Source organism: Chrysochloris asiatica, unplaced genomic scaffold (genome assembly GCF_000296735.1).
Source record: "Chrysochloris asiatica unplaced genomic scaffold, ChrAsi1.0 scaffold00032, whole genome shotgun sequence".
Lineage (NCBI taxonomy): Eukaryota > Metazoa > Chordata > Mammalia > Afrosoricida > Chrysochloridae > Chrysochloris > Chrysochloris asiatica.
Window position 1 is genome coordinate 17,040,559 of NW_006408550.1, and position 17,076 is coordinate 17,057,634.

A 17,076-nucleotide genomic window follows, 5' to 3' on the forward strand; every position below is an offset into this window, starting at 1 on the left:
ACTCGATAGCACCTGACAACAACAACAACTGACACATTTAGATTTAGATAAAAAGTCACATTTAGCAAAGGAATAGATATAATTGGATATTTAAACATATTCAATTAACATTTTGAAGTATCTTTCTCAAGTTATAAATTGACCTTAGTAATATAAGTCCTACACACTTCATAAGGCTATTAAATTTTCCAATGAAAACAAGATGCAAAAGTTGTTGGACATAAAACATGTTACACATACATCCTTGTCTACCCAAATACACACACATACACACACATACCCAAATACATATCAAAATGACACATGTATCTATGTAGAGGAATGAAGCATATCAGCAAACTGAAGGAAGGGAGACATTCATGCAGGAAACCTTGTTCAATTCCTGGCCAATGCATTTCCTATGCAGCCACTACCCAGCATCGGTGAAGGCTTGCTTGTTGCTATGATACTGAACAGGTTTCAACAGAACTTCCAGACTAGGACAGACCAGGAAGAAAGTCCTGGCGATCTGCTTACGAAAATCAGTCCATGAAAACAAAGAACCTGCAGCTAATCACGAAGATCCTGCAGGACTGAGCAGCACTTTATTCCACTGTGAATGGGTTCGCCATGAGTCAGAGCTGAGTAGACAGGAGTTAACAAAACAAATTGGAAAAACAGTTTTTTGTTTGTTTGTTTGTTTAATAAGCAATTTGGCATCCTTATTTGGTCTTGGATCGTTGCCTGTTTAGTTGCTTAAAGACAAATACACACTGGGATCAGATGATGTTTCGTGTTCTGTTTAGCTCTAGTATTCCAAGAAAACGTGATGCAATATGACACGAAATTATATTACACATTCAAGTCCCACCTCATTGCTCAAAGCTTCAATGTCAGCTCTGTTTTTTTAACTTTGATTCTGGACCCCCATTTACCATTTTTCCTTCCAGTGTTTCTTCTCATCCTCTTCTGCAGTCCCCTTTAATTTGTTGTTAGGTAGTGAAAAGATTTCCTGCTCTGGTTCTTGTTCTTGTCAGCTGTCATTGAGGCTTTTTAGAAAAGGTCTAGGGTAAGCTCTCTTCAAAAATCTGAGTTAATACAGCCTAGCTGGACACAGGATTCTGTATTAAAACAAAATGAATGAAGGCTGACTTCTCAACCAAGGACTTATGGTGTGACCCTGAGCGAAGCACTTAATCTCGCTGTGCTTAGCTAAGGGAATTACCTTACTCACTGTAAGTGAGAGCGATTGAAAGATCAATGGGGGTAATATATGTTAAGTGGTCTTTGGAAAGGATCAAAGAAATAAATATGGCTTCTTAGCATCCTTTCCTTGCTTTTAGAAATGAGTCACTCTGCTGTGCTTTGAGTGGTCACTTTCAAGTACTGCCACAAATCCTAGAAAGAGGGTGACTGCTCAGCATAAATTGTAATGACACTACCAAGACTCACCCTTGATAGGCTACAAAGGTAAACATCATAAATATTCAGGTTCTAATTTGATAGAGCTCTTAGTCAAGTCACTTCCTTGCAAATCTTAGGTTTGGGGCTCTATATAATGTGATACTGATGAAGATCAAAGAGCACAGCCTTCGGTATGGATTACATCTCAATGTAAAGAAAACAAAAATCCTTACCACTGAACCAATAAATAACATTCTTATCAATGGGGAAAAGATTGAAGTTGTCAAAGACTTAATTCTTCTTGGATCAACTATCAACACTCACAGAAGCAGCAGTCAAGAAACCAAATGACGTATTGCGTTATGCAAATCTGCTGCACAAAACCTTTTTAAAGTGTTGAAGAGCAAGATGCCAGCTTGAGGACAAAAGTGCACCTGACCCAAGCCATGGTATTTTCAATAACCTCATATGCATGCGAAAGCTGGACAGTGAATAAGGAAGACTGTAGAAGAATTGATGCTTCTGAGTTATGGTGTTGGAGGAGAATATTGAAAGTGCCATGGGCTGCCAAAAGAACCAACAGATCTATTTTGGAAAAAGTGCAGCCAGAGTGCTTCTTGGAAGCCAGACCTCATCTTTCAAACTTCAAACATATTGTTAGGAGGGACCAGTCACTGGAGAAAGATATTATGTTTGGTAAGATGGAGGGTCAGAGAAAAAGAGGAAAACCCCCAGCGAGATGGATTGGCCAAGTGGCAGCATCGATGGACTCAAGTGTGGCAACAATAGAGAGGTTGGCCCAGGATCAGGCAGTTTTTTGTTCTGCTGTGCATAAGTTCGCTATGATTTGGTACAGTCCATAACAACAACAACAGCAGTGTGATACATTTAGGGATGGTTTCATGAAAAAAATATGTCAAATCTTTGTAGAGTGCTTGTTTTGTAGAAATATTAAACCATGGAGGAATTCTTTATATCCTGCTAATTTTCAGTAAGGTTTCTTGTCTTTATTACTTACTTATACCTGTTTTGTTTAGTTTTTAAATTCTCATTCTGTACTCTTAAGGAGATCTGTTGGCATAGTGTTAAAGACTCGGCTGCTAATGGAAAGATCAGTGATTCTGAATTCACCAGCTGCTCCTCAGGAGAAAGGGGGCAGTCTGCTTTGGTCAAGGGTACAGACTTGGATATCCTATGGGACAGTTCTATGCTGTCTTATAAGCTTGCTATGAATAGGAATCAACTCAATGACATTGAGTTTGGTTTTTGATTTTGGTAATGGCAGTGGAGGTTGAGTTTATTAGGGTATACATAGTATTTGTTGAGAGATCTCTAAACTGAAGCAACACAGAGATACAAAACACAAGAATGTATGTAGGAAAACCACACCGAAAAAGTCATCCATGGGATTCTGTTATGGCGATAAAGTCATCCCTTTGTAACTACCACGAGGGATTGGTCTCAGGACACCAAAATCGAATGATGCTCAAGTTCCTTATTCTCATATAAAATGGTATAGTATTTGCACATATCCTATGCACATCCTCCTCTGTATAAGTCAAATCATTGCCACTTCTTATGGCTAAGTGCCATCACGTTGGGCCTGACTCACAACGACTCTCAGAATAAAGTTTCCGAGGCTGAAAACCTTGTACTTATCTCTTGGATCAGCTGCAGGGCACAGACCACCAACATTGTAGTTAGCAGTCCAGTGCTTATCTGACAGAAACCCAGTGCTCCCAAATCATTGCTCGGTTACTAATATGGTGTAAATACTATGTAAATAGCACTTTTTTTTTTTTTTCCCTCTGTTACCCATTGAGAGATTACATTGACCATTTAATTGTTTTTTCTTTTCTTGAATATCTTGAAACTACATTTGGTTGAATCTGTGGTTTAGGAACACATGTATACGAAAGGACAACTGTATATGTTTTTTTAAAGATAGACTGTAAATAGAAGTATTCTAGGACACAAAGCCACACGAAAAGCTGAAGGAAGCCAAATATCCCTAAACTAAACTGACAGAGCTTAAAGTCAAGGTGCTGAGATAAACATGGACCATCCACAAATTATTATCAGATTGGATTAGGGAAACAGAATTTATCAGACAGGACCATTTCATAGAGTAGAGAATCACCCCTGATTGTTCTAAAGGTAAGAGAAGTGCTTGTAAATCTTACCACAGACTCACAATCCCGGTTTGCTACCGTCAGCTTCTCCCCCTTTACTAGCCAGGTTGGTAGAATCCTAATCCTAAACATTTATGCTAATATCTTTTCCCTACTTGCACATCTGTACTTTTCTAAGTCTTGACTTGGGAAGCGTTTGATGTACATATGGATTTCACAGTTCTGACTGTATAATCATGGCTACTATGATACTTGAATACTGGTGTGCCACTGGTTAAGCACTGGACTGCTAACCTCAAGACCCACCAGCAGCTCATCAGAAGCCCTACACAGGATCGCTATGAGTTGGGATTGATTCCCCAACACTTAACAACAACAAAATTATACAAATAATTGCTATAAAATCTCATTTGATCTTTATTTTCAGCTCCAGAATCTTTAAAGATACAAATTTGCTGTATTTTGTAATTTCATACTGATTTCTAAGGCTGAAATCTTTTCAGAAGCATACTTTCACATCAAAGTATTCTGTGAATTCAAATAAGTAACCTATTGCTTAGCAGCCTGTTGTTTTTACCACTAGGACACCAGTGGTTGTTGTTGTTGTTGTTGTGATGTGCCGTGGAGTCGATTCCGACTCAGCGACCCCATACAGGGTCTCCGAGGCTGTAAATCTTTACAGAAACAGAAAGCCTTGTCTTTCTCCCACAGAACAGCTGGTAGTTTCGAACTGCTGACCATGAGGTTTGCAGTCTGATTCATAACCACTATGCTACCAGAGCTCCTTGGGACACCAGTACTATTCTCCATAAAGATTCTAGCCTTGGATACCCTGTGAGGCAATACTCCTTTATCCTGTAGGGCTGCTGTAAGTTGTACAGCAAACAACAACAAATCATGTTGTGATCATACTATTTCCACTACCCATGCTTAGTGCCTAAGAACGGATGGTTTCAGTTACTAGATAATTAGTTCTGTAACATTACTGCTTTATTCTAATTGTGTTTGATTTCTTGCCATGAAAGAGATTTGTATAGAAATCCAGGGACAGAAAATTCTGTGTGTACTTAAAAAGGAAATTGATTTGCAGACAAAGTATCTTCTCATTTTGATTAAGATAACAAAATTTAAAATGCTAATGATTTTATTTGCATATGTCATGATCTGTCTCTGTGTTTGTTTCTATGTGTTTTCATGGGCTGGAAAAACATTACCTGGAGTATATAGGTTGGTTGTTTTTTTCTATTTAATATTGGTATGATTTTTATATTAAAAAAAAACAATCCAGACCATACTTGTTCAAAGTTTGTAAATATCTTAATTATTTTTAAAAATTAATATGTGTTTGTTTTAAATTAAATTGCTAAGTGGAACATTGCTGGTTTATGTAGCCAAAAACTAAATGTGTGAATGAAATTATTCAAACACAAAAGGACAAATATTGGCTGAGATAACTATTATAAAAGGTCAAGAGAAGGTTTTTGCACTTAAAAAAATATATATTATTTTATGTTTACCAGGGTTAGGGTGTAAGGAAGGCTAGAGGGTTAACTTGAGTGAAGGGGAAGGCATTGTACAATAGGTAAAGAAAAAGATAGGGACACAAGGGTGCAAGAATTAAAGACAATGGAGTTAAATATTGTTATATACACAATCCTGCAATGACAGTGATGCACCAATAGACACACAGACTGAATGGGTGTGGAAGGAGAGTGGGAGTACACCCACAATTATATAAAGATTAGATAGAGGATATTTGTGCATGAGTATTTAACTTTGCTGAAAATATATCCTGTATGCTTCAGAGGACAAACTTATGGAAAAATCCTAGAAAAAAACAAATACCATAAAGAAATGAGTTACTGTGCATGAAGACTTTGGTTCATAGTCTAGGGAGACACCATGGTCAGTGGGCATAACAAAGTCCAAAAGGATGATGTTCTATATCCAACTTTGGTTAGTAGCAACTGGGGACTTAAAAATAAATATGAGCCACCATATAAGGTGCAACTTCTAGACTTTCATTGTCTGAAGGAAGGAAGAGTGGAGGAAATTGAAGATACTTGGAAACAATTAGTTCAGTAGCCTAATGGACTATACAAACATCAGTCATCAGTCTCCATGATTCTGAGACCAGAAGAACTAAATGGTGCCAGACACCACTATCAGTTGCTTTAAAATGGATCACATTAGAAAGTTGCGGGTAGAGTGGGTGAAATTTGTGGAACAAAACTCAAAACCAGAAAAAAAAAAAAAAAAAAAAAGCTTACTGATTCAGATAGAAATTGGTGGAACTCAGAGACTATGGCCTTTGGTAACTATTCAGGTCTGGAACTGAACTTACCCCCATGGCTCAATTTTTAGCCCAACAATATAGAGGAAACAACGACACTAGTGAAGTGAAACATATCATAGATTAGTCAATCATTTGAGATCAAAAGAGAAGCATTTACCCAAGGATAAAATTGATAAGGATTGGGAGAGTTGGAGGAATGGAAATAAGAAACACGGGGAAGAAATAGGATAAGTGATGTTATATTTAGGGGACTGAGATGAAATGAAGTATGTGTGATTTGTGGAATCTAAAATTGATAATCTGCTATATAAGCCTTTACCTAGTTCATAATACAAAGTTTAAATAAATAAATGTGTGCTGACTCAAGAAGGGTAAAATATGAAAGTTCAAGACAAGCTTTTTTTTTTTTTAGTTTTAGTACTGTTCAAGGTCAGCAGTTAGAAACTACCAGTCCCTCTTGAGAAGAAAAGCTCTGCTCCTGTAAAGTTTTGCAGCCTCGGAAACCCTATACAGGGCCACCTTGAGTCATAACTGACTCAATAGCACATGACCATCACCAATGTGTCAAAAAGGCCAAAGTCAGAAAGGAAAAAAAAAAGTAATAGGAATAATAAGGTAATAAAAAGCCACTCAGAGGTGCCGAGACTTCCTCTGATCTGCGGTAGTCATGCTACCCAACACCGGTCAAAGCAGCTGGAGGAAGGGCCTTGCCATGTGCTGTTGATGTGAGAGATGAACAGCAGATCATTAATGCTGTGGAGAAAGCAGCCGAGGAATTTGGAGGAATTGATATTTTGGTGAATAATGCCAGTGCTAGTATCTTGACCAACACACTGGAAACACAAAGAGAGTGGATTTGATGATGAATGTCAATACCAGAGGCACCGATCTTACATGTAAAGCATGTATTCCTTATTTGAAAAAGAGTAAAATTGCTTAAATCCTCAATCTCAGCCCTCCATTGAGCCTAAATCCATTGTGGTTCAAACAACACTGGGCTATACCATTGCTAAGTATGGTATGTCTATGTGTGTACTTGGAATGGCAGAAGAATTTAAAGGTGAAATTGCAGTCAATGTATTATGGCCTAAAACAGCCATACACACTGCAGGGATGGATATCCTGAGACGATGTGGTATTGAAAGTCAATGTAGAAAAGTTGATATCACTGCAAATGCTGTCCATTCCATTTTCAAAATGTCCAACAATTTTACTGGCAACTTTATTATTGATGAAAACATCTTAAAAGAAGAAGGAAGAAAAAAAATCTTGATGTCTGTGCAATTAAACCAGGCCATCCTTTGTTACCAGATTTCTTCTTAGATGAACCCAGTTGCAGTTACCACGAAAGAGGAATTGCAAGGTACTATGTCAGCATTGACAGAAAGCAAGCAGAAGTCACAATCCAAACCATGCTCTGGACCTGTGGAAGAAACATTTCGAATTGTCAAGGAGTCTGTCAGTGATGACGTTGTTAAAGCCACTCAGGCAGTCTTTATCAGTTTGAATTCTCAGGTGAAGGTGGTGGAACGTGGTTCCTGGATCTCAATAGCAAAGGTGGAAATGTCAGCTCTGGAGAGCATGCTCATCAGGCAGATGTGGTGACGAGTATGTCTACTGGAGACTGTGTAAAAATGTTTTCTGAGAAACTAAAACCAACCATGTCCTTCATGTCAGGAAAACTGAAGATTAAAGGTACCATGGCCCTAGCAATTGAATTGGAGAAGCTAGTGAATCAGATGACTGCCAAACTGTGAAAGAAAGGAAACAAAAAAGTCAACCGCTAAACTCAACAAGTAAAGAGCCCAACTGTTTAAAATCTAAAGTTTATTCTCTTCCCTGTTGCATTATAAGGATATTTGTGTGTTTGTCTTTGGGGGAGAAAATTGAATATCTATATCTATAAGACTTGAAATTGTAATTAAAGCAGCTAGCCAATCAAACAAGAGCTTCATTAAGTGGAATTCTAAGACACTTGGATATTTTTGTTTTGTGAACTTTACCCACAGAGCCTTATATTTCATTCACCATTTTCTTGTAGGGAAACTAATGAGCAATCACTTGAGTCAAGCAGTACATAACCTCTTTTTCATTTCCTTTCCATGTAAAAGGAAGCTAATCCATTTCAAATTTTAATTTTGGTTTGCACACTAATGAAAATCTTAATTGTGTCTTGGGTTTTGTATACCTATTTTAAGGGAAATCTATGTATTTCATAGAAATTTATACAATAAACTAAATAATACTACTTAATAAATGAATACTAAATGAAACAAACAAAAGAAATCAAACCCACAGCCAACAAGTCAATTTTGATTCATAGCAACCCTACAAATCAGGTAAATTTTTACCTTTTTTTACTCATGTTGTTGTTGTTAAGTGCCGTTGAATCGGTTCCGACTCATAGCAACCCTGTACAGGGTTTCCGAGGGTGTAAATCTTTATAGTGACCCTGAATAGGGTTTCTGAGACTGTAAATCTTTATGGAAACAAAAAGCTTCATCTTTTTCCCTAAGAACAAGTGGTGGGTTTGAACTCAAACTTTTAGGTTTACAGTCCAGTGCTTACCCAACAGTACCACCAGTGCTCCTATAATGGTAGTGGTGGTGGTGGTGGTTAGTTCTGACTTGAGCAACCTTGTATAGGGCTTCCAAGGCTGTGAATTTTTAAGGGAGCAGAGAACGGCAATCTCTCTTCTTTGAGGTGTGACTGTCAAATTCAAACTGCTGGCCTTGCAGTTAGCAGCTCAGCCCTCAATCCACTACGCTACCAGGAGTCCTTAAGTAATAAATAAGGTAATTGTTGTTGTTAAGTGCCATCTAGTCAGTTCCAGCTCATTGTTGTTGTTGTTGTCAGGTGCCATCGGGTCGGAACCAACTCATAGCGACCCCATGCACAGCAGAATGAAACAATGTCCGATCCTGGGCCAACCCCACTACCGCTGCCACACTTGAGTCTATCAATGATGCCACCTGGCCAATCCATCTCGTTAGGGGTCTTCCTCTTTTTCTCTGACCCTCCACCCTACCCAGCATGACATCCTTCTCCAGCGACTGTTTCCTTGGACAATATGTCCCTCATAGTAACCCTGTATTGGGTTTCTGAGGAGGGAGCTGATGGGTTTGAATCTCCACCCTTGATTAGCAGTCTAGTACTGATCCAACAGCGTCATATCAGGACTCTGGAGTCTGATAATAAAACAAAAAACTTACAACAATTTCATTGCTTTACAAAGTTTTTGTTTTAATTCCATATTAACTTTTAACATGCATGTCTTCATGTTTTTTCTTTGGTAGTTTGTCTTCAGGCAGTACTAAATATGAATGTAACACTCACATTTGTTTAGAAATATAATTTTATTTTCTATAATTACCATCATAACTGTTATTACTATTGTTGTTGTTGTTACTGTTATGTGCCATTGAGTTGATTTCTAACTCATATCGACCCTGAATAGGGTTTCCAAGGATTAGGTGGTGAATTTAAACTGCCGGCCTTGCAGTTCAAACTAACCATGCCTTGCTAATGACAGGAAGACAATTACTAAATTTTGGAAATTAACAGGCATGTGAACATATATAATAAAAGGTGTGAATAATTTATCATGGTGTATTTTATTCACTTATTTTGGCAATTTTAGCTTAGCTTTAATTATTCTGATAAAACTATCATCAGTACCCTGATGTACATTTTCTGAAAACTAAAATATTCACAAGAAATACTGTTCTTGCAATAAACTGCTTGACATAGCTAGCTTAGAGTACCAAGTGATCCCAAGGGACAATTACTAAAGTGTGCTTTCTTGGGAAGTTATTTAACATTGAGGTACCAAAGCTATCAAGTCTCTGTCTTGGAAGCTCTCACAGTGTGATGCTACTTTGAATTTCTCTTTCATTTTAAATATCGAACAGTCCTCATTAATTCCTAACTTAGCCTTTCCTTCTTTCAATTATTATGAATCGATGAGGTATTATTGTCATTCATCTTTACCTTTGTTTTAGGCAAAATTACTTCTGTCTGTGTGTAAAAAGTGTTGCAATCAGTGTTTGGGATATAATCAAATAAGTCCCTAATATCTGCAATTCCTATCATTAATTTCACCAAACATTTATTTGTTTCACTGTGCAAATTTAAGTTGTCAACTACTAAAGACATCTCTAAAAACTATACTGACAGACTATGATTTGGAAAACAAGTTTGAAAGTTTCGAGCTCCAAAATTAAGATATTTTTTTAGATTCTGAGCCTGACTCATAACATGTACCAAAGAATGCGACTTGTCTCCTTTGAGCCTCCGGAATTTTAATTAGTTTATGAATTCTTACCTTACTTGCTGGAAAAGTTCTTATTTCATTTCAGAGTGCTAAGTTGTGTTCAGAATGCTTTGACTACGTAGTTTTAAATCAGCATAATAGAAACTGGAATAAGTAAAATAAATCCAAAATTTCTGCTTGCAATTCTGAGTGCACAATTTAGTATCTGGCAGGAAATCTCAGTTTGTTTCCCCAGGTGGCCACACACCTGGTGAATACATGCCTTTGTGAGCTTGCAAATCTCCTGCACTGTACCTTATAAAACTGAAACATTAACATTATATGACATTTTACTCATTATTGCCAGCAACCATCATGCACCCACTGTAAAACAATTTATTCACTTCAAAATATTATTTGCTTAATAAATGAGTGAAAAAAAAAACCATACTCATAAATGCCCAATTGACCCATATTACTTTGGTGAGGCCAAATTAAGACTTTGTCACTCAGTTCCTCAGAAGCCCCATCCTGAACCACTATGATTCCGAACTGAGTCAAAAACACTTAACATCAACATACTTATCTCTGAGGAGCTTGGTGGCTCTGTACGATAAACACTGGACTGCAAACCACAAGGTCAGTGATTTGAGCCCACCAGCCACCCTGTGGAAGGAAGATGAGGCTTCTAACTCCCACAAAGATTTACAACTTTAGAAACCCTCCACCAAGGCTATGAGTCAGAACCAACTTGAGGTCACTTAAAACAACAACATACTTGTCTTTAAGAACACAATCCTATTGGAATTTTCCTTTCAATTTCCCTATGTTGGTTATATCTAATTATAACCCAGTTGTATTTATTGTGCTCTTCTAATATTCTGACTGTGCTCTGGCTAAGCATGCTGTTATGCTGTCTTCCTTATTAGAAAAGTTTGGGTTTTCCTGCAGCCTCTAAAGCCTTCACCTTGGGAGAAAGAAAGTCATTATCTTTTATCTTCATAGGGTGCATTTTCTAACCAGATCACACTCCTTAATTTGCTGACATGTAAGTGTCGTTTAGCATTCGATTTTATGAATTTTTATGTACAATTCACCAGACATTACTTTTTCATTCTGATTCAATTCAGAATTCAACTGGTCAATATTGATTGTGCACTCCCCAAAAATGGCAGAGCGTACAAGAAGGAAAAAATGGATGTTAAGTCAAAAAGTATGGGATGAATCACAACCATGAAATGTATGTGGTTTTGTGGGAAAATAATTCTATCAAATCTCTTGAGGTTGTCTCCTCATGTTCTGAAGAAAGATTGGGATTCAAGGTAAAAGGTACATGTGTAAGTTTCACCTTATAATAAACTGAAGGTTGTTTCTGATTTTCTCTTTTTGTTCTGATTGTACCTAACATAGGACTCTAAATATAGTTCTCAGCGTCCCATGTACCCTCAAAGGAAAAACAGTGAATTCATTTGATAAACTTGACAAAAACAATTTGAAATTTTGTGCTTTATTTAGATGTCTACTAAACCAATAAACTGATTCGCAAGTAGAATTTAATGTAGGGGGAGAAGCTTAATTTAATCCTTAAATATCACATCTTGATAATTATCCATTGTAGAAAAAAATGTCCATCTAAATTTATAATTGTTCTATTTCTTCCTTTTTAAATGCCATGAAATTTATGCTTGGCAGGTTTCTTTCTTTCACATACAGAAAATTCTGATATTTTATGTCTTTCCATTTCTATTGACATTTCATAAACTGATGGAAGGACAGTTAGCTGAATTTTCAAATAATCACCCAGGATCAATTTTTAATGCATTTTACTCTTTAGAGCTTCTGTGGGAGAAAGATGAGGTGTTCTGCTCCCATAAAGATTTACAGCCTTTGAAACAGGGTCGCTATGAATCGGAACCGACTCCACAGCACACAACAACAACAACAAACTATCGAGCATTTTTAAGTTTATAGGAAACTATACAGAAAATGCAGGGTTACTATACACTTCTTCTCCCCAATGAATGCAGCCTACATTTGTGTGGTACATTTGTTATAATTTGTAAACTATGGTTGTTGTTAAGTGCACTGAGTCGGTTCCAACCCATAGCAACCTATATAGGGTTTCTGAGGAGCAGTTGGTGAGTTTGAATTGCTGACCTTGCAGTTCAAGCCGACCTTGCGGTTCAGTGCATTATCCTACAGCACCACATACACACTAATCCTGGCATATTACTATTGTCTAATATTCATAGTGTGATACTATAGGCTAATCCGCTGGACTGCAAAGTCAGTTTGAATCACAAGGCCAGTGGTTCAAGCTCACCAGCTGCTCCTCGGAAACCCTATACAGGAATGCTATGGGACAGATCTGACTTCACAACACTTAACAACAACAAAAATCTAGCTTATATTAAGGGGTCCTGATGTAGAGTGTAGGATAAGCACTGGACAGTTAAGCCACCAGCCACTTCTTAGAAACCCTATACAGGGTCTTATGAGTCAGAACTGACTCGACAGCACGTAACAACAACAGCAATAATATTATATATTAAGTTTCGCTCTCTGCATGGCAAGTCCTATGGGTTCTGACAAATACATAATGTCAGATATCCACCATTACAGTATCATAGTTCACTGCCCCTCGTCCAGAATTAATATTTGAGAAGAAGGTAATGTGTCTCTCCTATACCTGAGACCACATAAAATGTTTGACTTTAATTCAATAATAACAACAATGGATCATTTTAATGTTCATAACCAATAGCGCTCATGATAGTATAATGTAGTGCTTCTGATTCATTGAGTAATTTTGATGGTGCTCCATCAGATCTGTACAATATGCTGGCTGAGGAGGCACAAAGATATATTTACCCTAACGTATATTGTTACACATTTTATAATAAATTCTCTATTTTATGGTCTTCTGGGAACTGAGGGAATGATTCAATTAGCAAGAACACATGAACTGAGGGAAATTAAATCAACCTTACTAAAAACATCTATAAAACATGTTGCTAGCAGAGCATAGTGGTCACTAGGAGGCCTCATTCCTGGAAATCAATAAAATATTTCAAGGGGATGTTCTTATAATTTCTTACATACTAGTTGAATTCAACTCAGGTACACCCCCCCAAACTGTCAAACACCTGAAGACTTGTGCTGTAGTACTCAATGTTACTGAGGTAGTTGCTATGTACGCATTAGCCCTATGTATGGAATTGAGCCTGAGAAAGTTTGACAGCAAGAGATGCGTGCATTGAATAGATCTCTTGGAAGAAATGCATGCAGAACACTAGAACTTGGGAAGCTTTTTGTTTTCCCTAATTCTGCTCCTATAAAGATTTACAGTCTCAGAAACCCTGTACAGGGTCGCTGTGAATCAGAACCGACTCCACGGCACATAGCAACAACAACAACAATAAATACCCTAAGTTTCCTTAACCAGAAATGGTTTTCATCCATTTCTTTCTTTTAACCTATCAAAATTCTGCTTCTCTGTCAGGATTGTGAGCACGTGGAAGGCTTCCATGTACTCTTTATATATGTTGTTATTGTTATGTGCCATCAAGCCAGCTCTGACCATAGCGACCCTGTATAGTTTCCCAGGAGCAGCTGGTGAGCTTGAATCACGAACCCTGCGGTTCAAACTTTGCAGTCCAACACATGAACCCTCAGAACCACACTTTATATATATATTGGTACTTCTTTCAGCTTTACTAAAATGATTGGTTATTCTTTAATTGCCATGAGAAAATTAATACATTCATGCACATTTTAAATGAAGCAAAAATGCAAGTATAGTATCTTTTTCTTACAGACCCTCTTCCCCACGTCTAAAATCATCTTTATATCAACAACTACTCTCACAGGAGGCATATGGAAATATTTGTTAAATTATAAAAGGTGAATGTATGCAGATCTGTGTGAAATAGGTTTGTAATGGATCATAAGTTGCAGACAGATTTGTAGAAGAAGTATGTTTACCCACCTGTCTTGATCACATAGCGTTTCTGTGACCTAATTTGGAAAGCGATCAAATAAATATGTTTTTAAAATGTAGCTGCAATTTTTGTTATTGTGCTACACAATAAAGTATACTGTATACACAACATTTCAGATAGACTTACTTTTTCTCTGTGATTTCATTATTTTTCACTACAAAGACAAACATTGTTCCAATACTCTCAAGCCCTGAGGGAAAGAAGAATGATTTCCACAAAAGCTTATACAAACATTGCTCTTTAAATTGGATCAGAAAAGCTTCTTTAGAAATGACAACAATCATAGACTTTAGACTCTCAATTTCAATATGAAATTGAATTTTCAGGGTTTTTTTCCCAGCTGTGGAGAATGATTTAAATAGGGAAGGAAAGCAGTTGTTACATACGTACAAGACATAGTTAAAGTTAATTACATTATAAAAAAGTAATTTAATGACACATTTGAGAAGGTCACTTATCTAGAAAAAGGTTTTCTAGTTTAGTGTTAATCCAATTAAATATATATTTCTGTGTAAAATAAAGTAGTAATTCATGGTCATTGTATGTCATGTAAAATAAACTAAATTAAGAAAGAAGTCAATTTCTACTATTTGGGGACTAATTTCCTAATATACTCAGACTAGCCAGCATCCTCTAGAACATGGGGCAGCAAGAAATTGACAAACATGATAAAAATAACATTATGATTCTGACATTACAGGATCAACGCTGGACGGCTATTTGCAAAGTCAGCAGTTCAAACCTACCAGCTGCTCCTCAAGAACCCTCTGTAGGGTTGCTATGAGTTAGAACTGACTCAGCAGCACTTAACAACAACAGGAGTAGGTATAAAACACAAAAATAAGACAAACTACTTTTCAAAGCTTTATAGTTTTCTGTATAACCATGACTATTGTTGCTAAGTGGCTACACAATAGTTCAACTCCATCATGGAGTCAATTGTTTCCTTTTGTTGTTAAATGCCGTCCAGTTGGTTTTGACTCATAGTGACCCTGTATAGGGTTTCCAAGGAACGATAGGTGGATTTGAACCATCAACTTTATGGTTAGCAGTCCAGTGCTTATCCTACAATGTCACCTTTGTTTCAATTTTGCCAGTGTCTCTTATTTACTGTCTCTTACCTTTAGTGTAAGGAGCTCTGGAGCATAGTGGTTACAAATTGGGCTGCAAGCTGCAAGGTCAGCAGTTCGAAGCTACCAGCTGTTCCATAGGAGCATGATGAGACTTTCTGCTCCCCTAAAGATTTACAGCCTTGGAAACCCTATGCAGGGTCGTTATGAGTCGGAACCCACTCCACAACACACAACTACAACACCAACCTTCAATGTTGGAGTCCTGGTTTGGCATGGTGGGTTAATTTGCTAGACTGCAAAGTTGGTTTGAACCCTCTACAGGATTACTATGGGTTGGAACTGACTCGATGGCTCTTAACAAAAACAACAACTTTCAATGTTGTTGTTGTTGTTGTTAAGTGCCGTCGAGTCGGTTCCGACCCATAGCGACCCTGTATACAGGGTTTCCGAGGGTGTAAATCTTTACGGGAGTAGAAAGCCTCATCTTTCTCCCGCGGAGCAGTAGTTTCGAACCGCTGACATTAAGGTTCGCAGCCCGATTCGTAACCACTACGCTACCAGAGCTCCTTAACTTTCAATGTAAGAGATAGTAAATAAGAGACACTGTGGCACTATGGGTTAATGCACTAGACTTTAAAGTCGGTTTGAACTGCATGGTTGGTGGTTCAAGCTCACCAGTCGCTCCTTGGAAACCCTCTACAGGGTCACTATGGGTCAGAACCAACTCAACAGCACTTAACAACAACAACCTTCAATGTGGGAGTCCTAGTGTGGCCCAGAGGATAAGCACTGGACCTCAAGATCAATTTGAACCACAATGTTGATGCTTTAAACTCACCAGCTGCTCCTTGGAAATGCTATATAGGGTCACTATGAGTCAGAATTGACTCTACAGCACTTAACAATAACCGTCAATAGGGAAGAAAGATGAGGTTTTCTGCTCCTGTAAAGATTATAGCCTCGGAAACCCTATACAGGTTGCTGTGAGTCAGAATCACCAAACACCAGCACCACCTTTACCTCCTTTAATGGAGACTTGATAATGTAGTTGGTTACATTAGGTTAACCACAAGGTCAGCAATTCAAATCTGCCAGTTGATCCATGGGGAAAAGATGAGTATTTCTGCTCCCTTAAGGATTTACAGCCTGGGAAAGTCTATACTGGGTCACCATAACTCTATGACATACAACTACCATCTGCACCCTCTTCAATGCATTGGCATACGAGAGATAGGAAAAAATGAAGCTATGGGACTTTTAAGACCTCTAAATTTGCAAATATTACTGTAGACATCTGTAGCTGACTGTTTCCCAAATTTTCTTTCTGTTTTTTTCCTATTATCAAATAATATCTGATTTAATTCTACAAAGACTATTGTTAAGTGCTATCAAGTCAGTTTCATCTCATATTTACCTTATGTACAACAGAATGAAACATTGCCCAATCTTACACCATCTGCCTGAGCTCATTGTTGTAGCAACTGTGTCAGTCCATCTTGTTGACGGGCTTCCTCTTTTCCACTGACCCTCCACTTTACCAAATATGATGTTTACTCCAGGGGCTGGGCCCTCCTGATACTATGCCCAAAGTACCTGAGGCTAAGTCTCTCCATCATCACATCTAAGGACCATTTGTCTATACAGCCAAGGAACTTTAGTGAAGGTTGTTTTTGTTGTTAAGTGCCATTGAGTTGGTTCAATTCCAACTCATAGCAATCCTGTATAGGGTTTCTGAGGAGCATTTGGTGAGTTTGAACTGCTGACCTTGTGTTTTGCAGTCCAGTGCTGATCCTACAGTGCCATACAGCAAACTTGTACAGTAATTATATATCTGGGAGGCATTTATCCATTATCCACACTTTTTTGTCTCCATACTTATCTGTCCCTCTTGAATTTGTATAGTTTCTGTAGTATGAAGGTTTAAGATTAGACATTGGCT

At 37.7% G+C, this 17,076-nt stretch overlaps 1 protein-coding gene and 1 pseudogene across 1 annotated transcript in view; both read left to right on the forward strand.

Moving 5' to 3' along the window:
• Positions 1-17,076, forward strand: part of KCND2 (potassium voltage-gated channel, Shal-related subfamily, member 2) — a 758,084-nt gene that overhangs the window by 385,959 nt on the left and 355,049 nt on the right. The window lies entirely within an intron of this gene.
• LOC102827601 lies at positions 6,504-7,568 on the forward strand (annotated as a pseudogene).